Source organism: Chenopodium quinoa, unplaced genomic scaffold (assembly GCF_001683475.1).
Source record: "Chenopodium quinoa cultivar QQ74 unplaced genomic scaffold, ASM168347v1, whole genome shotgun sequence".
In the NCBI taxonomy this organism is placed as follows: Eukaryota; Viridiplantae; Streptophyta; class Magnoliopsida; order Caryophyllales; family Amaranthaceae; genus Chenopodium; species Chenopodium quinoa.
This window is the reverse complement of record NW_018743292.1, coordinates 10,951,506-10,977,131: the sequence shown is the minus strand read 5'-3', so window position 1 is coordinate 10,977,131 and position 25,626 is coordinate 10,951,506. Positions and strand designations below refer to the sequence as shown.

The following is a 25,626-nucleotide window of genomic DNA, read 5'->3' as shown; positions in this document are numbered from 1 at the left end:
TTGGATCGTTAGCAACAATGTCCATCATCTCCTTGTGGAGCTCCGCACTCAACCAACTTGGCCTGGCGCCTTTCATCTTGTGCGTGATGGTGTGGAACATGTCACGCAGGCGTGTGGCTACCCTCCTCCGAAATGTGATCTTCACTAGCTCGTCCATCTGAGGTGCCCATCTGAATTGTGCCTGCAAATGATAAAATACAAAAGTTATACACAAAACTAAATCAATACAATAGCTAAAACATGTATTAACCAAGACCCAAAAATATCATACGCTGAACAAGTTCCACCAGTGTTCCTTCGTAGCTGCAGGAACTTCTCCAAAGTTCCTCCAAGGGGCTCGGTAGTATCCTGTAATCGTACCGGATACCGCATTCCGACCTTAGGATCATCAAACCTATAACAAACGGGAAACAACAATGTTAAACAAGTTCGAAAATATAATATAAGCCTTGTATCTCATCATCTATATCATGATATGTACTTACCACAGCGTAGTAGGGTCCAAACACGGGAGCTGTGACTCATCATGTGGCTTGTCCTCTGACTCATCCCGTGGCCCATCTTCTGTAGGAGTGGATGGGCCCGTTTGATCCTCACCCAAATCGGTGGCCTCCGCTTCGAACATCTCCTCATCCTGGTCGTCGGTGAACAAGGCACGGGCGGTCAGTTTCTCTTTCCCCTTTACTTTCTTCGACGATTGCCCACTTTTTCCACCCGCCATGACTACCTGAATCAGATGTTAGTAAAATGACAAGATATTATAAATAAGGAGTACAGTGCAACGTAATATGGCTTTTATACAAACACTAAAAAGTTTTACATAAGCCTCATTAATATTTTGATTTTACAATAAGAAGCATACTTTTAAAGGAGATTAACATATTCTCCTATTCAGTACTCTCATCACTACTTTCACTACTAGAGTCATCACTACTATCATCTAATACTACATCGATGTCGTCATCATCGTCACTATCACTAGAGCCGATACTAGATTCATCGTCTTCATCGCTTGAGATTACAAAGCCATCGTCATCGTCTTCATCATCATTATCCATGGCGTAGTCTGGAATGTCACTCGGCGGGCAAAGCGTTGCATGTAATGTTGGGGATGGTGATTGCAGAAACTCTAAGTCCACCGGAGCATCAACCACTGACCTTGCATGTGTTTTAAACACAGACCACCATTGAACTCGGTCCCGTTTTAGGCTAGGGTATGATGCGTAGTACACTTAAGCCACTTGGTAAGATAAAACAAATGGATCATATTTGGGGTATTTCTTAGTATGATTTACTTCGATTAGCTTGTATTGTTCGTGTATGTTCATTCCCCTACCACAATCCATCCAATTGCACTTAAACAAAATGGTATTGTACTGTCTCTTGGGTCCCGTGTAGACAAGTTCAATTATGTTGTCTAAGATGCCGAAGTACTCTCCGCCATCCTCACTTGATACACACACACCATAATTCATGGTGGATTTGTGCTTGCCATGGGCATGTGTATGGAAATTAAATCTACCTACAAAAATCTGGCCCCAAGTACGAACTCGCCTGAAGGGACGTATGCACAACGCTCGCAGGACATCCGAATTTGGCTTCTCTTCGACCACCTATAAAGTGGTTAAATGATATCAACATCAAGGTTCCTGAATTCAATGAATTGAAATGTAACATGTAAAATTCATTATTATTTCACGGTTACACCGCGTATATCACCTTGTGATGAAACCAATCAGAGAATTCAGTTTCGAAATTCTCCATGACATCTTCTCTACGCAGGAAAGGTCGAGTACTAAGAATGTAGTCCTCAAACTTCCTACGAGGCCAAACACACATTGTAAATCTACAAAGTCATCATTGTAAATGATCGTAAATACGAATACACTGAATACCTGGGCCTAATATCCCTTTCGTATTCGCCAAGAATGCCGGTGTTTCGTAACACGAACAAATGTGCACACTCGAGTTCTTTGTCATCTAAGAATCGAGTTCTACCCTCATTTGACACACGACCACTGTCCTCTTTGAACAACTCTGGTATTTCAGCGGTGTCCGATGTGGACTCAACGTCGGCATTCACATTTCGACCAAGATCTCGAGTTTTAGTGTCAACTGTCGACTGAAAGTAATTGGAGCAGAAGTTTGCTATCTCTTCAGTGAGATAAGCATTGCATATGGACCCTTCAACTCGAGCCTTGTTCCCAATTTTCCATTTCAAATGATTGAGGAACCTGCAATTACAGTTGTTATGTAACTGTATGAACAATTGATTAGGATGTAAAATAAAGGATGTGAAATAAGGGTATTTGATTTACCTTTCGAAGGGATACATCCACCTGTATTGTACAGGACCACATAAATTCCCCTCGTACGGCAAATGTGTAGGCAAATGCTGCATGGAGTTAAAGAATGCAGGAGGGAAGATCTTCTCAAGCTTGCAAAGGATCTCAGGTATGTTTTTCTCCAATCGCTCCATGTCACTAACTGATGTTTATAGCAACACAAGTCGCGGAAGAATTGGCTGATCTCTGTAATTGCATTCCAAATATGGCCAGGGAGCAATTCCCTCAAAGTTGTGGGCAACATCCTCTCCATGAACACGTGACAGTCATGGCTTTTCATTCCATAGAGCTTACACGCTTGCAAATCTATGCATCTGCTCAAATTGGAGGCGTAACCATCAGGGAACCGCAGCTGTTTAACCCACTCACACAAAACTTTTCTCTGAGCCTTGTCAAGAGCGAATAGAGCCTTTGGCATTACCTCTTTTCCTCTATCATCCTCTTGAAGATGAAGCTGGGGACGTTTACAATATTTAGCAATGTCATTCCGAGCTGAAGGCGTGTCACACGTAAGCTTTTTCACATCCATTACAGTGTGAATTAACTGATCAAAGAAGTTCTTCTCAATGTGCATGACATCTAAGTTGTGACGAATGAGGAGATGCTTCCAATATGGGAGCTCCCACAAGGTGCTTTGCTTGAACCACCCCTTCTTTTCATTTTTCAGCCTTTTAATTGAATCGGGTCCATCTGTAGCCTTCAGAAGGTCCTTAACACATTTCCACAGCTCCTCTCCTGACACGATGTGTGGAGAGGCTCCTTTCTCTACTTTGTTTTTACAGAATGCTGTTTTACAGTTCCGAAAAGGGTGATCTGTCGGCAGGAATTGCCGGTGGCAATCAAACCAAGAAACTTTACCACCATGTTCAAGCCACAATGCTTTGGTCTTCTCCATGCAATGTGGACAAGCTTTCTTACCAGCCGTGGCCCAACAAGACAACATGCCATAAGCCGGGAAGTCACTAACGGTCCATAGGATGGCTGCTCGAAGATTGAAATTCTGTTTCTTCGAAATATCATAAGTAGCCGCGCCAAATTCCCACAACAGTTTCAACTCCTCTATCAACAGTTGCATGTAAACATCCAAGTTGCCCTTAGGGTTTTTAGGACCAGGAACGAGAAACGAAAGGAACATGAATTGTCTTTTCATGCACATTGAGGGAGGCAAGTTATAAGGGGTCAAAATGACAGGCCAACAAGAATATTGACCCCTAAACTTACCATGAGGAGCAAAACCATCTGTACACAAGCCAAGCTCACATTACGAGGCTTAGAAGCAAACTCTGGAAACCAACAATCGAGATGCTTCCAAGCTGCGCTGTCACTAGGGTGTGCCATTGTGCTATGAACTCAGGGATTTTTCGAATGCCATGTCATTTCCTCCGAAATGTTCTTCGTTGCAAACAGTCTTTGCAACCTGGGTGTGATCGAGAAATAAAATAGAACATTCAAAGGCACTAGGCTACCTTTGGAAGTCTGCTTGTATCGGTCGCTGCCACACACCCTGCATTCAGACAACTGAACATCTTCCTGCCAAAACAACATACACCCTTTCGGGCACGCATGAATCTTTTGATGGGACAGTTCCAACCCCTTCACAATCTTCTTCACCTCGTAGAAAGTGTCGGCCATATGATTGTTGTTCGAAATCGCCTCACTTAGCAAAGAAGCAAACCCATCAACACATCTGTGAGGCAAATTATACTGACATTTGAGACTAGTGATTCTAGCGGCCATCTCTAATACAGACAAAGAACTCCCTTCGTATAATGACCTTTCAGAAGCCTTCAACAAATCCAGAAAATGCTTAGCAGTTGCATTAGGCTCCTCCTCTGATGAAACACTAGCCTCCTCGGAATGCCCCTAATCTTGACTATGACCAAAAGCATCCAAAACCATGTCATTATATTCATTGGACCGCCGTTCGGGAACTCCCGGATACCCCTCCCCTTGACACATCCACACATAGTAGTTAGGTACAAAACCCTTGTCATACAGATGAATTTTAACCGTATCCCCATTCCAAAGGCGTTTGTTCTTACATTAAAAAATGGACACCAAACCTCATCCGGATTACTACTCTCGGGATGATCTCTGACGTACTGAATGAATTCATCAACTCCTTTCACAAAATCTGGATTAATACTTTGCCCAATCGTCCTTTTATACATCCAGCTATGTTCTCTTCGTTTCATGATTTCAACTTCTACACAGCTCACGCATATGTACAATCACATTAGTCATGAACGGTATTTCGCAGTCATTATCCACCACAGCGTCGTGGAAATGCAAATGAGATTTGAAATGCTTCCAAAGGGTCCTTATCACTCCAACCTAACCCATCCTTGTACGTTTATTCTCACTAGTGAATGTAACCCAGATTTTCAATTCTATGGAAAATCCGCCAGCATTTCCCTACAGTTCTCCAAATACACGATGTAGGTGATTATACACACCTACATATGTAACACCCCCAAATCTCCCTCTACGGAATATGTAGAAAATACGTATAAATACCGTAGAGATAGACTTGGGCGTATTACCGCCGCGTGATAACGCAAGGCTTATACTTTAAAAATACTTTTGCAGCGGAAAATTCTTTATTCTCATTAATAAAACTTTAAATAAACTTGTTCATAATTTTTGACACAAAACAAAGTCAAACTTTTCCTAAGCTAGGTGAAATTCCCGTGGACTCCCGTATGCACCAATTAACTTCCACCTGAAAAGTTCACCTGCTTACCATAAATGGTAAACAGGGCAAAGCCAAAACAAAAGTACGTATTAGCAAATTATGCTAAGTAGATTATGTGTAAGATAAATAAAACATAATTTAAATCATTTAAGTTTAATTCAAAGAATTCCAATGCCATACTCATGTAAGAGCTTTTCCAATTCAATGCTTTCAAGACAAGTTTAAAACTCAATCGATTACGTTCCAAAACCATTTCCTCACTAAGTGTGCACACCCCCCAAGTGGTTTACTTTATGAGCAAAGGCCAATCTTGAGGAAAGACTAGGTCATGCAAAGTCCATAATCTTCTCTAATCCATTCCCTAAGTGGGATTCATAACCATATCGATTGATTTACTTAAAGGCACCTTTTAAAAAAATCTATCATTCTTGAATATTAAGAAACCTGTAAATCAATTTTAATCCAATCCTTTTTAATAATTTTAATCATAATTCAAAGTTTATTTTGATTAACCAAAAATCATTAATTCAAACCATCATGAAGCATAATTTTATAAGGAACATAATAAGATACAATTTCATGAACAACCTTCGAAGGTATCAAACCACATAACGTACCTTAATTCCGAATATCAATCAACACTTCGCACTTTCAAAGTTCAATCACGAATACACCTTGCAATTAACATAACCATACGGTTATCACAACATCTTTAGACATAAACCCAAATCTAATGTGCATGGACTATAAAACTCTTTTAAAAATAATACTTTAATATAAAATTATAACTTTGAAATAGGTAATTATATTTTAGAAAACTAACCATGAAGAAAATAAAGGAATAGGATTAAAGGAAATTGAATTTGCGTTGGAAAGGATAGGCAGAACTTGCAGAGGTCATAACTCCTTTGATATAACTCCGAATTGGGTGATTCTTGAGCCTAACCTCAAGGATTTTTTGAGAGGAATAATTTTCTGTGAAATAGAAAAATCCAAAAAATGACCATAAGTGCCCGAAAATTGGCTCCAAAGATATACGGGCAGATTTTGTTTTAGAAAAGAGGAAAAGAAAAATAGGAAAAGTTTGAGGGAAAAGAAGAGTAAAAGAAAAGAAGGGAATTGAGTTTTTGGTGTGAAGAATATGAGAGTTATGAGGGGGTATTTATAGGTGTTTAGGTGATGAGTTTATAGAAATTTAGGGTTGTATAATTTATGAAAATTTTAAAGAATAGAAATTAGGGTTTTAAATGTATGGAAGGATATTAGATTTTATTTGGTCATGAAATATTATTTAGTAGGTTTTGAGCTTGGAGTGCAAGTATAGAATAAGATCAAGAGATTTTAGATTTAAGAATAGAAATAAGGAATTTTAAAGGATTTTTATTTTTAATAAATTAAATTAAAACCATTTAGAAAATTCATGAGTGGCCGAAAATATTGACATATAATAATTAATTAAATCGGATTTTTATTATATAAAATCTGAAAATTAATATATTTCATGAAAATAATTAATTTAGAAAAATATTAAAACAATTTAGATTTTTATTCTATGAAAACCGAAAATTTAATTAATCTACCGAATTAATATAATTTCGGTTTAGCTATTTAAATATTGAGAAATCAAAAATACTATTTATAACATAAGTATAAAATAGTTTCATTTATTGGATTATCCAATTTAATTAGTTTTGTAAAATAATGATTTAGGCGCCAAAATTTAAATATCATTTTGGCTCCAAAACTAAAATACTCTTTAGAAAATAATTAATTTGGAAAAATACGTTAAAATATGAGATTAAAATACCTTTCAAAAATACGGGGTATTACAATATATGTACCCAAAGAACACGGTAGAGAAATGCATGAAAAGGCAGGATTTTCCCTAAAATCAAAAACAAGGCTTACATTCACCACCTAAGTGAGAATAAGCGTACAAGGACAGTCCCAATCGGGGACTATTCAAGACATACTCCTAATGTGTATGCCTTGAACGGGTATCTAGGCATATGATTATGCAAATGATTCATTTATTATTATTATATATATATATATATATATATATATATATATATATATATATATAATCTAACTTGCATTACATTAAACTAACAAATATATCATAATTTATCTAAAGAAAACTAACATATCATAATATTCAAATAAACCAATCAAACAAAACCAAACTACACTAAAATATCATTATATTAAACCAAAATAAGATACATTATATAAATTAAACTAAACTAAGCTACATTATATTAAACTAAAGTAATGTAACATACATCATATTAAACTAAACCAAACCAACCTACATTATAATAAATTAAACAAAACTAAACAACATTATATTAAAATAAAGTAAGCTAACATACATCATATTAAGCTAAACTAAACCAAACCAACATACATTATTATATTAAACTAAACCAAACTAAACTAACCTATTATAATACAACTAAACTAAACTAACATATTACCCTAAACTATACCAAACTAAAGTAACGTGTTATAATAAAGTAATTAAAAACTATACTTAAATTAACTAAACTAATCTAACATATTATAACACAAACACATTCAAATATTTCAACAAATTGAAATATAAATATAACAAATTGTAAATACAATAACTAAAAGCAATAATAAGCTACCATATATCTACACACCATTAGGATTTAACATGCCAAATATATACTAAATTTATAAATTTAGCTTTAAAATAATGTCTAACCTGTAGATCTGAGTTTGTAATTGCCAAATAAACAATTCAATACACAAAACCTACAAATATTCAAATTTAACACAAAAAATTAACACCAAACAAAAGCATAAACTACATTTATGATTTAAGCTTGTGTACTTAACTTAAAAAAAAAAAACCAAAAAAAAAAAAATTAAAACAGAAATGCAAACTACCTGCTGGTGGCGGCGGCGGCTGGGCGTGGTTGTTGCAGACTCGCCGGCGACTTATTCCCTAGGTGAAAACTCCCGTACACCCTAGGTGAAAGGTGGTGGTTAGGGTTTTAAGGAAAAAAAATAAAATAAAAAACAAAATTGACAAAAACCCTTACCGGCGGCGGGGCGGCAGCAGAGGGGGCTGTGGTGGCGGCGGCGGCGGCGGCTGGGTGGCGTGCCCCCTTCTCTCTCTTCCTCTTTCTCCTCCTGCCTTTCTCTCTCTTCCGCTTCCTCTCTCGTGCCCCTTTCTCCCTCTTCCTCTTTCTCCTTCTCCCTTTCTCTCTCTTCTTCTTCCTGTGTTGCCTTCTCTCTATTCCTCTCGTTTTTTTTCCTTTTGTGTTCTGTACAGAATGCAAAAGGGTTGCGTTTTTTTTTTTTTTTTTTTCGCAGCTTCCGACGGAAATTATTCCCTTGGAAATCACAGGTTTCGACGGATTTTTTCGTCGAAACCTGTGATTTCCGAGGGAATAATTTCCGTCGGAAGCCACTTCGAGGGAATATTCCGTCGTAACCCAAACATTCCGAGGGAAAAAAAATCCGTCGGAAATGTTCCGAGGGAATATTCCGTCGGTAAGGAAACTTTCCGACGGATTATTCCTACAAAGTCAATTTCCCTCGGAAATTTTGAATTTTCCGAGGGAATTAAATTCCGTCGGAAGCATTCCCTCGAAAATAAGCCTATTTCTAGTAGTGAACCTTGAACCAGAAGTTTTACTTACATGTTTTCATCTTTCAATTTCTTCCTGCCTCGAACAAAGGTTAGCAGCTGCTTGTCCGTCGAATCATGCTTGTCGTTATTTTTTGCAAAATCCAAGAAATCAACTCCCTCCGTCGACCCTTTAGATGATGAACAGTCTTTTCCATCCTTCCTTACTTCACCCACAGATTATTTATTAGAGAACCATTACTTTCTATTGTCGTGTCGGTCTGCGGATGGCTCCCTTTCTCAGTGTATACATCTCCCGGTTGGTCCTTGTCATGTTTGCATCATATCCTCTGCTCATGGCACGAGCAACATCACTTTTAACAACACTAACCAACCTTGTGCTCAACTGAGCTAATACCTGCACAAAGCATCACACTTTGCCAAAATCATAACCCAAAAACAAAACCACAGATATTTCAATTGATATTTCAAACTTAAAGTTTGCCCACACTCACCCGCTCCACGACATCATCCACCAAAGCCTGATCCCTATCCCCTGATAGTTACGCCTTCTTGTTAACACCACCAGCGCTCTCCCTTGGTACTAGGGGATGCTCCTCCCCCTACGCAACATCGACGGCCTATCAATTGAAAAAACTGTTATATACACAATTATCGACCCGCAAATCAAATACAATTATTGTTTATGTCTTACCAAAAGCTTACCAAACTCGTTGGTCGACACTTTATCTTTAAGAAGAGTTGCCTTCACCTCACCACTGTTCCACACCTTCACCCTCGGGTAAACACCCTACTTAACGGGAACACGATCCAAGTGATCCAGATAATAAATCTACAAGAAACAAAACCAGAAAGTAAGTGACTTTGACATCATTAAATTAAGAATGAGTTTCTCATCATCAGACAATAGTAATTGATTTGATATAGCAAGATAGCAATTGAACTCTTACAGACACACACATATCAAATGACCTCGGCATTTGTAGCATTGAAGGGTTCATCATTTGAACTTCTTACAGACAAACAAATCAGAAAACTGTGGCAGATGTCGTTACAAATCCAGTTCAACAATAACAATCACTGCTTATAATTTTTTTTAAAGCATGAAAAAGAACCTAAGCCAAGCAAGGCAAAAACAACAAACTTTCTGAAAAAAGGACCGTAATAAAGTTTCCAGTCATTCAAGCAGTTACATTATTATATTTCTATCTTACACTTGATGCAATAGGAATTTTATGTCATGAAAATTGTTATGGACTCATTTCTTAACCAAGATTGCTAGCATCCCATATTGGCAACCACTGTTATAATCACTAAACATAAAACATCTCCAACAAGTGGAAACCACAAACCTAATAGTCACTAAACATAAATAAACATAAAAACTCATTGAATCCATTTCTTCACAGCTTGCTTCTTATTCCAACTATTACTCATAATATTCTTTGACCAATTTACCTAAATTAGGAGACTCCAAAAAGATTATGAACATTCTCTGATCTATTTACCAGGAAATAAAGTAATGCAACTCTCCTACTTAAACACTTAGTCATGTAAAATTAGAAAGTAAATAGTCTTCGGTGTAGAACAATATTTTAGTAGTCAACATTAAAGGAAGTAAGGCTCACCATAACGAACAGAAAACTGCCCCCATAACCATACCTATAACCATCTTTTTGGAACTTCCTTTGAAATCTGTTAGTCGTGTTGCATAGTGATATGTTCATTTTACATAGTGTTTTACCCCCGTCCCTTGGTCATGTTTGGGAGTATTCTTGGTTCTTTAGAGCCACTTCTATTACTAATATGCGTTTTCTAGTGTTTTCGTAGTTTTGGTATTGTTTTATAGGAAATTGCGGCTTAGGAGCATTTTCCCGGACTTATTTGAACCACTACGAGCATTGGAGTAGGATCGCATTCATATAACCACATTTCGAAGCCCAAGGCCGCGTTGGAGCAATCAAATCGGTGATTAAGGGCTCGGTGAAGAAGAAGAGTTCGAGGCATTGGACTGAGTCATAAAGACCCGAAGAAGAAATTGCCCAATTGAAGAAGTCCATGATGCCCGAGAGCTCGCTCGACCGAGGAAGACCTCGCCCTGAGGCGCAGATGGAAAGAAGTAGATCTTCGCCTGAAGTCGGGCCCGGCCTAGCGAGATGGTGTCCGACCCCGGGCGCGTGCTTTTGAGGAGCGTTTTTGAGACTTTTACTTTGTTTTAATTTAGGATTTAGGAGCCTAAGTATAAATAGACTTTGTTAAGCAAGTTTTGGGACCTCTTTTCATTAGTTAATTTTTCAGATTTTAGTTTTAAGCTTTTGGTTAATATTCTTGTTTTCTCTCTCTACACTTTTAGTTTATGCAATTCGTCAGTTCCGTTTATTTTGGTAATGATTTCTTCCCCTTTTATTTTCAATAATTAATTGATTGATTAAATATGTCTTGTTTATTTGCTTTGCTTAGTTTAGATTTAAATATGTGAGTAGTTTTAATTCTAGGATTGTGGGAATCCATAAATAATATGACAGGATAATTTATAATTGTTGATTGTCAATTTGATTGATTTCCTATTGATTGATTTAATGCTATGCAATTAGATTTGGCCAGGTTTAATTGTATGAGTTATGCAATATTGATTCGAGATTCGAGATACGAGAATTGATGTTTAGGCTTAGTTTCAATAGGCAGGTTAATTTATAAATGGTTAAGTCAAGATTCGAGAGATGCGACTTAATACCGGTAGATTAGTTTTGTGATTGTAATACATGGCGAAAGCCCTTTATAATCTGATTAATTGATGTATTGATGATTGATTATCGTGTTTTACCCTGGAATATTATTTATTGGTGAGCCTATACCCTAGGCTTTAATTTATTGATTTCCTCCCTTATTCAATTTGTTTTAGTTTAATTATTCTCCTTAGTTAAATTCCTATAAAAATAATTTGGCTACTTGATAATCTAGATTATATTAATTATTTAGGAATAGAAAGACTTGTTTCCCTGTGAATTCGACCCTACTTCCCTATCTACTTTAGTTAGAGGACTTAGGTAATTCTTTTGATTAGATGATACGACTTTAGCCTGTCGCATAACCATTTGAAAGTCATCGAACACCAGTCATACTTGATAGCCTCGGTAGCCAATGTCAATGCTGGAATGAGTGACTTTGGAAAGTTTGAATTATTAGTGGTTGTACAAACCACTTTACCAAGGGCTACAAGTAGAAAGGCTGTCATAAAATCCTCCTCTTCAACTTCATCTGCAACGGGAATTGGTTCACCCGATTCATCCAATTGACATAAAGCATCAGAAGCAGATTTCGACAAAATGGTTTCTTTGTTCGCACCAACACCATACAGATTAAAAATCCTTCTCATCTTCTGCACCTGCTCCTCATCATTCTCACCAACATCAAAAGGGACTTTTTCAGCACCCATAGGTAACCCAAGTACAAACCTCACTTGAGCACGACCTAAGGGTAAGATCTCACTGTTACCAAACACCATTGTGCCATCAGGAAGCACTCTTGTCAACAACTAATAGCAAAATTGCCTCGGTATATTTTTCATGTTAAGATCCAGGAGACCTTCAAACCCCATTTCTGCCACTAACGCGCATCTTCTTGGATCAAAACCTTTGACTACTTGGCAGAAGGATTCAACCCTACATACAATGTTGGGGTACTACTACACACAAAAGGAAGAAGTATACATAAGTAGCTAACCTGCAAACCCTACTCAGTTACATGCACCAAATAAAATTAACTGCTACAACATCATACCTTTCTGACGTTCTCATGATGGGTCTTCAACACTGCCCCTTCGCTCACCACCTTTTGCCCTTCAATTATTTCACCCTAGACACATACAAATCACAAACACAAAGTTATTCCGTACTTTAATTTGGATACTAATAGGTATTATTATTCACACTTTGGAATTCTGTGCTACTAATTTATATGATCTCAATTTAGTTTAATTGATTGAACTTGTAATTTAATGTCTAGGTAAGGTGATAAATATATGTACACTAAATGATTTACACTTAACTTGCTTGATTTAATTACACATTATTAGTGAAGATTAGTATGTATTATCTAATCTTCCCTTGCCACTATCAACCATTATCTTCAATAGCTTGACTTAAACATAAGGCTAAGTCCAGTTCTTAGAATACTAAAGCATGTTATAGATATATGTCTCTTGGTAATTATATATTCACTATACCTTTGGCCTTTTCCTCTTCCGACTCTTACTCTTTACGAATCCCATCATCATCTTCATGAAGTCAGAGGGAGTGCACGATTCCTCTTCACTATCTTCATCAGAATGGTTATTACTAGAACCATTGTATTCATCATCTTCTCCATCATCCACATTCTCAAAGTTCTTGGGTTGCTTTGGCTTCTTTTTAGAGTTTTTCTTCTCCTTCACTTCAACCCCCTCCCCCTTTACCAAAGGGGTTAGAAGTCGATGGATCCTATTGTAAAAATCGCAGAGAAAATTTCAGAATTCACCTACCACATTCAACTACAATATAAATACAAACACACAACACTAGCTCACCAACAAGTGTTTCCAGCTCTTCGATCGCACAACTGTCTTCGATCGCACAATTGTCTTCGATCTCATGATTTTCTATTTATAACCTTTTGCGGGGAATACAAACCTGACAATCCAGGGAGAAAATCACAGATGTACTTAGCATCATGGATAAAAGCTTCTACTTCAACCAATACAACCAATACAAAGCTAAAACTCAGCTTTGCACCAAAACAAGAGAACACAATAGTTCTTATCACAGACTCAAAAACACAATTAAATCAAAACAAGGGAACAAGCTGCCTCATCATCATCTCAAAGATTCAAAAGCTCTATTAAATCAAAACAAGGGAACACACTAGTTCATGTCACAGACTCAATACCTCAATTAAATCAAAATAAGAGGGAAGAAGGGAACAAACTACTTCATCCCCATTCAAAAGGAATCAAATCAAAAAAAGGGAACGCACTACTTCTTGTCAAATATTCAAAAGCTCATTTATATCAAAATAATCAAAATGAGAGGAACAAATTAGGGGACTTTCTTTTAAAACCACAAACCCCGTCATTCTTTGCCATTTTAAAAACCCACAATTTGTGGAACTTTATAAATTGGCCTTACAAACATCAAATTAGACATAATTCTTACAGTTATCACACAATAATACATCCCTAAACCATTTATACAAACCCTAACAACAACAAATCTTCTCACAATTGTAATTGGGGGCTTAAAATCAACAAAATGTATGTAATTCTTAAACCCTAATATTAATTTCGAATTAAACCCAAAACATCCGGATTTTAAAAACCCTAACTTTTAGGTAAAACGACTACATTGAAATTAACATTGACAAAGTACTAAAATTGTTTCATAGAGAACTATAAATTTGGGGAAAACTAATAAACCCTAACACTGATTTTGGATAAAACCCAAAACATCCGGATTTTTTTTAAAAACCCTAACTTTTAGCTTATACGACTACAATGAAATTAAATTTGACAAAGTACTAAGATTATTTCATACAGAATTATAAATTTGGGGAAAACTAATAAATTTATAAATACCTCACTATAACTCGCCTACAATGCGTGAATTCTCGACACGGTAAGCCCAGAAACAAATCTTCAACTCGCAGCGATCGCAAAACACGATGATGGAGATAGAGGAAATGGAAGGAAGGTAGCGAGCCTACTTTCTTAATGGAAGACAGAGTATGTTCGTATGACCATAGAGGGAAGACCGAGAGAGAAGTAAATGGAAGAGAGAGAGAAAATAATTTAATTGTAAGAGCATATGACCAAATACAAATACAAAGACAAGGTGTACAATTTTCCGCAAATACGCTGAAGAAATACGACATACTTCTGCAACGGGCTGACAAAAAGCATAACGGGAAGTGAGTTGTATTTCCATTCAAGCATATGAATTTACAAGTTTGCCCCTCATTATGCATTTGCTATTGCATATCAGAGCATCTTTATTGGTGAACCCAAATAAATGGTTCATGGGTCACTATCACCATTTCTCTCTCATCCACATCAACCCAACAAACCATTTACAATATTCACTCTTAACAATGAACACTAAACAATGGTTCATCATCAATACTCCCTACCCCACCTTATTTTATTTTTGTAAATATAATTTTTTTTGTTTCATAATTATAATTTATTAACCCGATGTCAATGTAATTAATTGACGTATTTAATATTTTAATCGTGATTACTAATTAAGAAATTATCGCATTTTTTATCAACTTTTTAAAAAACTAATTCTTGTGATTAATATTTTTTAAACAACAACGCAACTAATTTTAATTAACAAAAAAAAAAAAAGAGGTACAAATCGTGATTACAGTTCTACAACTATAATCTAGTACATTTTATTTAAAAAAAAAAACAACTACACATCGTTTTGTAAGATGTCCTTAGGGATAACCATTTGTTGTAAACCTAGTTGCCTAAGTTTTCGTTGTTACCAAATTTATTCCATATATGTTCGACCAAGTCGTTTTTTAGCTGCAAATGAGTCTGTTGATCCTCAATCTCTGTTCTACGAGACAAGTATAAGCCGATATCCACAATACGATCAGTACGGTACTCGGTAGTGTCCTCATTAGCGTTGCCTCCAGCATTCATAAACTCATTGGTATTAACGTTATTTTGATACGTCTCTCGTTCATCTTCAACGATCATATTATGTATTATGATGCAGGCGAGCATGATATTGTGGAGTATGTCGGTATCCCACGCCAAAGACGGCTTTTTAATAATGGCAAAACGAGCTTGAAGGATCATATTTTGACCCAAATTTTTTTTCTTCTTTCTATTTGTTTTGGGGTTGGTATTAGCATCCATAATTATAATTTATATTTGGAAAAAATAAAAATTTAATAATAATAATAATAACGACAATAATAATAAAAATAATAATAATAACGATAATAATAATAAAGGAAATAATAATAATAACGATAATAATAATAAAAACGATAATAATAACGATAATAATAATAATAATAATAATAATAATAATAATAATAATAATAATAATAATAATAATAATAATAATAATAATTATAGAGGGGATTTTTGAAGAGAAAAATATAGTAGAAAGAAATGGATTTTCAAAGTTGAAGAAAGTATAGCAATATGGGTGTCTATTTATAGAGGGGAAAAAATAGAGTCGTTGGTATTTTTTTTTTTTTTTTGATTTGTGTTTTGTAAAATATATCCGTTGCAAAATTACAACGGATTTATTTAAAACAGTGACACGTGTCAAGCAGCGGCTGGGCCAAGTGGCGCGCTCCCAGCCGCTGCTTTCTATTTTTTTTCCTGAAAAAAAATAAAAATGGGTGGGGCCCACAATCCATAAATTCGTCCAAATGCTTGCAGCAGCAATTGATCCCACAACCATTCACTATGAACAATTATAGAGATCACCATTAAGCCACCCATTCACTTGTTCACTCATTATGAACTATTTTTTTGTTCACCCTTAAGGCTGCCCTCAATACTCCCTTTAGATAGCCTCGTATACAATGTCGATGTAAGTTCTAAACTTCTAACTAATAATAAGTCATTAGGAAAAAGGCGGGATATCTCAAGTTTCACAGCAAAACTACAGACGAATTGTAGGGCGGAAAGAAGTGGTGACACTAAAGGTGAAACATAGTAGCATGTGAACATGAACCTATGACAATGGACCGTCTCCTACAACGTTTTCAAGAAGAGATTGAAGCGGTGAAGCCTTTTGTTTGTTTAATTTGTTTTTGGTAGTGAACGTTTAATTAAAAAAGATGGATATTTAACATGATTGGGAATTACAAGTACAATATATTTGCCTAACAAATGATGTTTATTTCCTTGAATTGTTGTTGAGCAATATGCCAATATCACTTTTTATTTTATGTTATGTAGCATTGTAGCCTCACTCTCCTGATGTAATGTATATGAGAAATACTAGTATGTTGCAGCATCTTCTTGAAGGTTCTTACAGTGATGTGATGCGCGATTTCTTAATTACTCCAAAGATTATGATTAGTTAGTTTGACCAACAAGATATTTAGTACATGATTCTCATGTGATTGAGGAAATATAATGCACTGTATTATTAGAAAATCTATTTCGACTCTTTTTCTCTCCTCTCTCCTTTAGAGTTTTAGTTTTCTTAGTCGTTTAGACTGGAAATAGTCTAATTTCTTCAAAAATTAGACTATTTCTGACCCTTTCTCTTTAATTTAATTTAGTTTTTTACTTGGTTTGCCTTTTGTTTTGTTTTGCTTTGCTTTGTTCTCTCCATTTGTGAGAGTTTGTCCCAATTTTTTTGGGTTTTTCCAATTTTCTGGGATTTTGATTCTTATTATAGATGAGAATTTTATTTTTAGGGTTTTGATAATAATTGGGAAGGTGATTTGGATTCATATGGATTTAGGGCTTGTCATCAACTCTACGATCAAAACATCAGCGCGGATTGCGAAGGTCTCTACTTGAAAAGATGTAAAAGCATCGAAAATCACTGCTCGCGTCAAGCTTGAAGCGGTGGAGTGTGAGCTATGCCAAATATGCAAATAGTTATGATTTTGATTATAAAAGTTATGTTAATTTCTCTAAATTTCTGGTTTACAAGTCGTTATTATTATTGTAGATGTCGTATGCCTATTTATTAATGAAATTATTTCTTCCCGTCAAAAATAAAAATAAATCACTAGAATCTCAAGACGCAACTTGAAAATTAGCGGTTAGCTGTTAACTAGTACACGGAGGAGTTGTTTATATTATTAGAATATTGGGTTGTATTAGTTGATCTAACTCGCTATTTGTAATGCTATTTATATTGCTCCTTGTTTTAAATCTTAATTTTGATGTTTTTTCCTCTGAAAAAACCAAACCATTTATCGTATAATTTAGCCTAATATTACCAAAAATACATTAATAAATAAATAATTGTTATAAGGACCATTCAAATATACCATGTTTAGTTTAACTAATGAAAATGAAATCAAACCGACCATGTTTTTGGAAAGGGAAAAAAAGGACTTACTTTAATTAGTGAAAAAGAAATAAAAATATGGGGTTTAGTTGGGAAATTTAGTATACCAACCCTACTAGTGTGCCAACATTAAGTTACTTCCTTGTTGGTTCTATCAAGTTTCTCAATTAAGATTTGGACCACGTTCCAACTCGTTGCCGAGTCACATTTATGACTTTATTATCTCATTATCATATTATACGACCTACAAAAGTTGAGAGCAACACAATGTTCAATGATTTGTAGCATCGATTTCTCGATCTTGATCATCCTTAATTTTTGGATCAGTGTTGACTATTAATTACCCCTTTTATTTATAAACTGTTCAAGATTTTCAGGCTAATTCTAAAAATTATACGAGTAAATATCTAATGTTACCTCAAATTCTAAGTGAAAACTAAATCTAGCTAATGATATATATACTTCTTACACAGTTTGATAAGACATACTCGATAATGTACAAGTTTGACCATATATACTAGTATTAATATAAATTATAGAATTTTGATATTAAGAAATTATTACTCTATCAATATTAATATGACAATATATTACATGATACTGTAACATTTAATTTATAATCCATATATTAGTATAGACAAAATATTACAAGTATATGAATAGCGCAAAAAAGTCAAACGCCAATTATTCAAAAATTTTGAAAGTGAGGACCTACTTCGTACAATGATTATGCTGTCTTTTTCAAGGGATACAACATCTAAAATATTATGGTGCTGTATTTTTAGCAAAACATGGATACTTAATGTATTACTCGTATTAATAATGTAATTTGAATTGATTTCTCAACTATTTCATTTGCTACTCGTATTAATAATGTAATTTGAATTGATTTTTCAACTAAACCTAGCTAGTTGAAATGGGGAATTGAAAGGCATTCTATAGCAAGAACCTCAAGTAGTGGGAACAATGTTGTCATTATGCTTTGGATCGGTAGAGGTACATGGAATCGAATTACTAGTAATAGTATAAGATTAAATCATTAAAATTTACACTATTTTATACACCAAAATATTACATATCTAAAATTTAAGATTGAATCATGTCTACTTAAGATCAAAATTGATTATATAATTGAAAATCTAATTGTAATTCATTTCAGATTGGAATTATAACACAATCATGCAGGGGTGGCGTTGAGGCAGTGCAACTTGCGCGACTGCATAGGGCCCCCAAAAATCAGGGACCCAAAAATTATATATATAGTTATTAAGTCGCATATTATAATGCAACAGGTTTTAAACAGGAGCGGAGTTCGAGACCTAATCAATACACTTTTCTTTTTTTTACAGCCAACGTCTCTTTTCAAATCTCCAACTTTCCTCTTACTTTCTTTCTCCTTAGGGGTGTACAAAAATTGGCCCGAACCTGAAACCGGACCTGAACCGACCTGAACCGGACCGGACCTGATCCGGACCTGTTGATTCAGGTCCGGTCCCGGTTCTTAAAAATCCAGGTTCCCGGTCCCGGTTCGGACCCGGTCCAAACCCGGGGTTTTCAGGTCCGGACCCGAAACCCGGGAAAATCGTAATTAAAAAAAAAAAAAAAAAAGAAGAAAACCAAACTCTGAAAAATTGAAACTGAGTTTTCGTGGACTTATTTGTATTTTCGGTGGACTCATTTGTATTTTTGGTGTTTGAGAATCGGCACTTTATAGACTTTATGTAGTTTTGTAATTGATAATTTTGGTTTGTATGTAATTATTAAATTATGCAACAGGTCTAAAAATCACAAAACAGGTCCATATGCAGGTCCATATGCAGGTCCAACAGGTTTTGTATTAAAAAAAAAAAAAAAAAAAACGAAAAAGACACAAAACAGGTCCATTCAGGTCCAAACCCGGACCGGACCTGATTTTTCAGGTCTGGCCCGGAACCGGACCTGTTAATTCAGGTCCGGTCCCCGGTCCTCATAATTACCCAATTCAGGTCCCCGGTCCAAACAGGTCCGGTCCAGGTCCGGTCCGGTTTTGGACCGGTGTACACCCCTATTTCTCCTCTTCTCAGTATATCTGTATATGACTCTTTAATTTCTAATTTCTTTTTTCTTTTTTTTAATGTAATCCTAAATTCCTAATTCTTAAATTTCTACTACATAGTCTAAATTTTTGCAAATTCAAGAAAACTAAATGAAGTAATTCCTTGTTGCTTGGTAAGTAAAGTAGATTAATTTTATATGTAATGATTATTTGTAACCTTAAATATAAGTATTAAATAGATTTCTAAAATGGTACTCCTATAAATATGAGAATTCTTGTCAAGTGGATCGATATAATTAAAGTATATTTATTTCTAAAATATACAAGTACGAGTATGTTTTTTAGCTTCTTGCCTTCTTATATGTAGCCCTAAATTCCTAATAGCCAATAGGGCTATGGTTATAATTTTCTTATTTTTTAAGTCTTTTATTGTTGTTAGGTTATCTTTCAAATTAATCGAACAAGAGTATATAAGTATATTCTTTATTTTTTTCCATAAATCATAAAAAGGCCCAATTTTATAAAATTGCACGGGGCCTCAAATTTCTTTGCCACGCCCCTGCAATCATGGAAAAATAATTATAAGCAAGATAATACAATTAACATTGCACACTTTTCAAAGCCTTCACAACTTAAATTTGGGCGTAGGAGTAATGGAGACTATGGAATACAGATGAATGAAATCCAATCCAACGTAACACTTAACGATTTCAATGTCGTCTAATCGGTGAACACTAAGCCCAATGAAAGTATGGAGCTCATTGCAGCTCATTATTGGAAAGGGCCCACGTAGGTGTTAATAGCCCAACTCAAAATTAAAGTGTAAATTCAGATTCTAGATATTAGTCTCATCAGTTCAATGGGGCGGGGCGGATGTTGGCCTTCTCATTCCTATCCCCATCTAAAATTTTCATCCCCATCCCCATCCCCATAGCAGGTCTAAAATTCATCCCCATCCTCGCCCAGGCAAGTACAATTCCAAAACCATCCCCGCCCCAACCCCCACTTGGATATCCACCCCCCATCTAATCCCCACCTAAGACCCGCCTAATCCCCGCCTCCAAATACACAATCCTTAATAATGAATAAAGATTGCAAAAAGAAAAAAATTATTGTTAATATTACACATTTTTTTGTTTATAATATAAGTGTATTACAAAGTATTATATTTACTATTTTATTTTACATAATTTTTTTTTATAAAATAGTATAAAAGTATAATTTTGTTTTTAAAAATATATGGATGTGGGGATGGGGCGGGTACAAAGTGGGGTAGGTGGGGATGGGGCGGGAACAAAGTGGGGTAGGTGGGGATGGGGCGGGTATGGTTTTTATCCCCATCACCTGCCAAACCAAGATCCATCCCCACCTCGTTGGGGCGGGAATGGGGCGGGTCTCCTATTTGACCCGCCCCACTAACATCCCTACTCATCACACTACTAAAAGTGGGGCTTGCCCCAAACATGGAAAATTAGTAATTAAAGCAAACTTTATTAATATTTTATATTTTTTTTTTACTTTTTTTTTCCCAATCTCTATCTTCCTCCCATCCTCCTTCCTCAGATCTCCATTAACAACCAACCCAACTCCATCATCTTCCTTCGATCCCAACCCGCGACCTACTTCTATCTTCATCCTTCTTCTTCATCCTCTTCCAACCATTTTTGTTTTAGTAGTACTCCATTAAAGCTGTTAATTTTTCTTCTTGTGAACCACCATTTCCACCACCGTGTTTTCAGCGGCTTCGCCGCCAAATTAAACGAAAACCCTAATAAATAATGGAGAAATAAGGGTCATGGTCAACACTAAAGGGTAGATGCATCATGCACCTCCATTAGAGCTCCTGTTGGATTTCTTCATTGAACTTCTTATTTATCCATGAAAGTTGTTCTTCGATTCTCCAATAAAGTTGCTCTATTAATGCTAGAATTCACTTATTTATTTGACAAAATTACAGTTTTACCCCACTTATTAACTGAAAAGGACGAAATTACCCCTTTGAGATTCAAAGAATGTTTCTCATGTTGAGAAACTTGTATTTACTCCTAAAAGTGTATAGTTGTTTCAAATTTTTTATAAGATAAGAAAAGTTGTTATCATGAATTTAAATCTTGCACAAGTCAATTTAACCTTTACTAATTGGCGTAATCTATGTACAACCGGTTACAAGTTACAATGTATAATTGTTGTTCATTTATATCGAATGATCGACTTCTTTTTTATTCATTTTCGCTTTAATTTCAATTGTTAGTAACAGAGTTATTGTCATCTTATAATTCCATGAACTCTTTCATCTAGTAACATATGTTTCCCCTCTCAAATATCCACCGATGATATCTTGTTGAATCATAACTAACAGAAAATTACATAGATAATTTAATTTTTTGGAAAAGCATGTCTTTTTCATCACAAACTATTGGGTGCGGCAGTCCGCACCCAATAGTTTGTGCGGCAGCGGCATTCAACATCTTCAATTCCTAGTCTTCAACCTCAACATCAAAATACTCATCCTTAACCCTAACATCAAACAAACAAACCTAAGCAACTTACAATCAATCAATTCAGACGCCAACAAAAACCTAAAAAATCGAAAAAAAAATCGCAAGAAAATAAGAGTTTAGAACCATTGCGAAGACTGATGCTAACTTTGTTGCAGGTGGTTTCTGTGGGGATGCGAGTTTTGGTGGTTGGAAATTCAGGGGTTGCTCTGCTTGTGGTTGGTGGCGATTGGTGGTCAATTTCGGGTTGTGGTTGGAGATGCGGCTGACTTGTGGTTTTGGGCAGATAATTGCGGCGAGGTGGAGTGTAATTCGGCCGCGATTTGCTGGTGCAAGTTGCAACTGATGGAGTTCGCTGGTTGATAGTGGTTGGTTTGGCAGTTCTCTGCTGGTGGAGTTTGGTGGTTGATGGTGGCTGGTTGGGCGGCACCGCTGCTGTTGTTGGTTGGGCAATTGGGGAGCAGCGGTGGTGCTGTTGTTGGTTGGGCAATTGGGGAGCAGCGGTGGTGCTGTTGTTGGTTGGGCAATTGGGGAGCAGCGGTGGTGCTGTTGTTGGTTGGCTCATGTTTGTTGTTAATGAGAAGGAGAAACCCCATTAAGAGAAAGAAAGAGAGGAAGACGGGGAAAGAGGAGAGAGAGAAGGAAATGAAAGTATATTGTATGTTGTTAATCATATTAGCCAACAAATGACGCATATAAGCCATTAAAATGAACATATCAGCCAATTGATGGAGGACATATCAGACATTAATAAAATCATATTAGCCGACAAAAGGAATATGTCAACCAACAAAAGATACATATCAGCCAACAAGAGGAATATATCAACCAATAAAAGGTACTTATCAGCCAACATAATGAATATATCAGCCAATAAATGAAGCATATAAGCCAACAAAAGGATGAAATCAACGAACAAAAACAACAGGTAAGCTAACAAAATAAACATATAAGCCAACAAAATAAAACATATAAGACAACAATTAAAATATACATATCAGCCAACAAAATAAAGATATCAGCCAACTAAAGAAACATATCAGCTAACTAAGATAGCAGCCAACAAATAAAAGGAACATATAAAAAAAAAAAAACATATCAACCAACAAAAGGAATATATTAGCCAACACAAAAACCATATCAGCCAACAAATGAAACATATCAGTCAACACATGAAACATATCAGCCAACAAGTGAAATTTATCAGGCAAGCTTACCGCACGCAAATTTTCGTGCGACAATCCGCACCCAATACCTTCTCTTTTTTAATTGTCTTGAAAGAAAAAAATGGATAAGAAAAAAAATGACCACTCTTGATTTTTAGAAAATATCATAACTACATGCTTTAGGTTTGCTAATTTCAGAGATGCCTAAATGAAAATATAGATTGATCAGCTAATATAAAATAAGCTAAAAAATGTAAATTAAAATGAGGAAATTAATGTTAGAAGGATATGAATACAAAAATGGAGAAAATAAGAAGCTAGGTCGTTGAGCTCCATAAGCATGGAAAGTGACTAACTAATAAGCCTTATATCACCAACAACCATGAAAAAAGTGACATTGAGTTATTGATGAATATGAAGATGCATAATTGTGAGTATAGTTGGTACGTCCTTTGAGAAATCATTTAAACATACTTCAAGCTTTGGATATTTATAAATGTAGAGATGGATTAAACAAGTATATACAATAGAACATAACCGAGTATAGTTAGTTTTTGCATATGAGCAAATTAGGCAAACAATTAAAAGGTAATCGATTATATAATAAGATTTGATCCACAATCTTGAATGATGGTACAAGATGCAACATAGAATTTTTTTAGAATCCTTTATTTGGACACACTTTCTTGTTTCACATCAAAATCCCCAATACAATGTCAATAACCCGATATCTACTATGAAAGGTTATAAAATATAACCATAACAAATGGACCACAAAACAACTTTCAATTTTTGTTGTAAACTAAAACCAAAACATATAAACCACAAAAATAACAAAAGCGAATTTGTATATTTTTTTTTTTTTTGGGGGGGGGGCTCATTGTACATTTTCAAAATCAGCATGACTATCAACTACTTTGTATATGTTTATAATACAACCTAATTGTATTACATTTTGAACTATAAATCTGAAAATTGCTTATATTAATAGTGATGTCAAACCAAACATAAGAAAATTCAAGTGATGTGATTAATTTGAGTAAAAAAGTACAAATTATCACATTTTTAACCTAGACAATCTTTGACCCAACTTGATAATTCAATCTAAACCTAAAGTAAAAAAATGAAAGAAACGCTCAAACAAAACAAAATCAACTCGATTAATTATTCATTTATCATTTTTTGTATTTAATTTACTAATTACGAAGATTATGAAATTAAACATTTTGACCATAACCTAAAATCAACCCATCTATATTAGAGGCATTAAATATTGACCAAACATGACTATACCCCGATCTATTTCGAGAGTGAATTAAATACAAAATTCGACCAGTATGGGCACAATGGTTTAACATGATTCAAATCCGGATTAGACCTGATCCAACTTAATCCGGCTAAATCAAGAGCCCTATAAGTGTAAAAAATCTGACGTGACGGAAAGTAACCAATCCATATTTTGACTTGTATTAGCACAATGATTTAGTATGACTCAAACTTGAATTAAATCACACCCGACCTAGACCTCACAATCCTGACCCGACCCGTGACCCGAAACATCAACCTGAAATTGATTCGAACACGAAACTGACCCGACTCGACCCATACCCGACGTGGAGTTGACCCAACCTCGAATTGACCTGACTTGAAGCTAACCCAATACCTGAAGCGACCCGACCTGAAGTGACCCAAAACCCGAAGTGACCTGACCCGATCTTAACCCGAATTGATTGATCCGATCTTAACTTGAAGTGTCGACCCGATTCCCGACCCGACCCGAATAACCATTAACCCAAAACTTACCTAAAACTCAAATTGACCAGACCCGACTCGAATAACCATCGACCCAAAACTGACCTGAAACCCGAATGACCTGACCCGAATATTGATCGACCCAAAATTGGTCCGATTCGTACCCGATCTGAACGACTCGTTTGTTAGGTCCCTACCTGACTCAATCAAATTTACCCAGTTACTCAAATTTACTTCTTTAGTTGAACCCCAAGTCCCCTACCTAGTGACATGAATTAATAACTCTTAAAATTTTGTTCTCCTCACAATAGTTTTGGTTTTTAGTTAGCCCACAATCTCACCATAGAGTAAACAAAAACATTGGAAAAAAAACCCAAGAAAAAAAAAAAAAAAATCCGTAAAAAAAGAGGGGCAACACAAATACAATAGACAGCAGGTAGTAGTAGGCAAAGGGAAGATCAGGTCAGCAAAGAGA

At 35.6% G+C, this 25,626-nt stretch overlaps 1 long non-coding RNA gene across 3 annotated transcripts; it reads right to left on the bottom strand.

Moving 5' to 3' along the window:
* Nucleotides 1–8,644: 8,644 nt before the first annotated feature.
* LOC110737006 lies at nucleotides 8,645–14,522 on the bottom strand. 3 transcript variants are annotated; one of them, XR_002514317.1, is made up of 7 exons: nucleotides 14,274–14,522; nucleotides 13,230–13,332; nucleotides 12,891–13,143; nucleotides 12,446–12,520; nucleotides 9,371–9,497; nucleotides 9,160–9,285; nucleotides 8,645–9,062 (listed from the first exon to the last, which is right to left on the bottom strand). It is a non-coding gene; the product is annotated as an uncharacterized LOC110737006 (long non-coding RNA). The 3 variants fall into 3 exon arrangements; XR_002514316.1 differs by lacking the exons at nucleotides 8,645–9,062; nucleotides 9,160–9,285; nucleotides 9,371–9,497 and adding an exon at nucleotides 11,802–12,350 and having other exon boundaries at nucleotides 14,274–14,515; XR_002514315.1 differs by lacking the exons at nucleotides 8,645–9,062; nucleotides 9,160–9,285; nucleotides 9,371–9,497 and adding an exon at nucleotides 11,802–12,347 and having other exon boundaries at nucleotides 14,274–14,514.
* Between the last annotated feature and the right edge of the window lie 11,104 nt (nucleotides 14,523–25,626).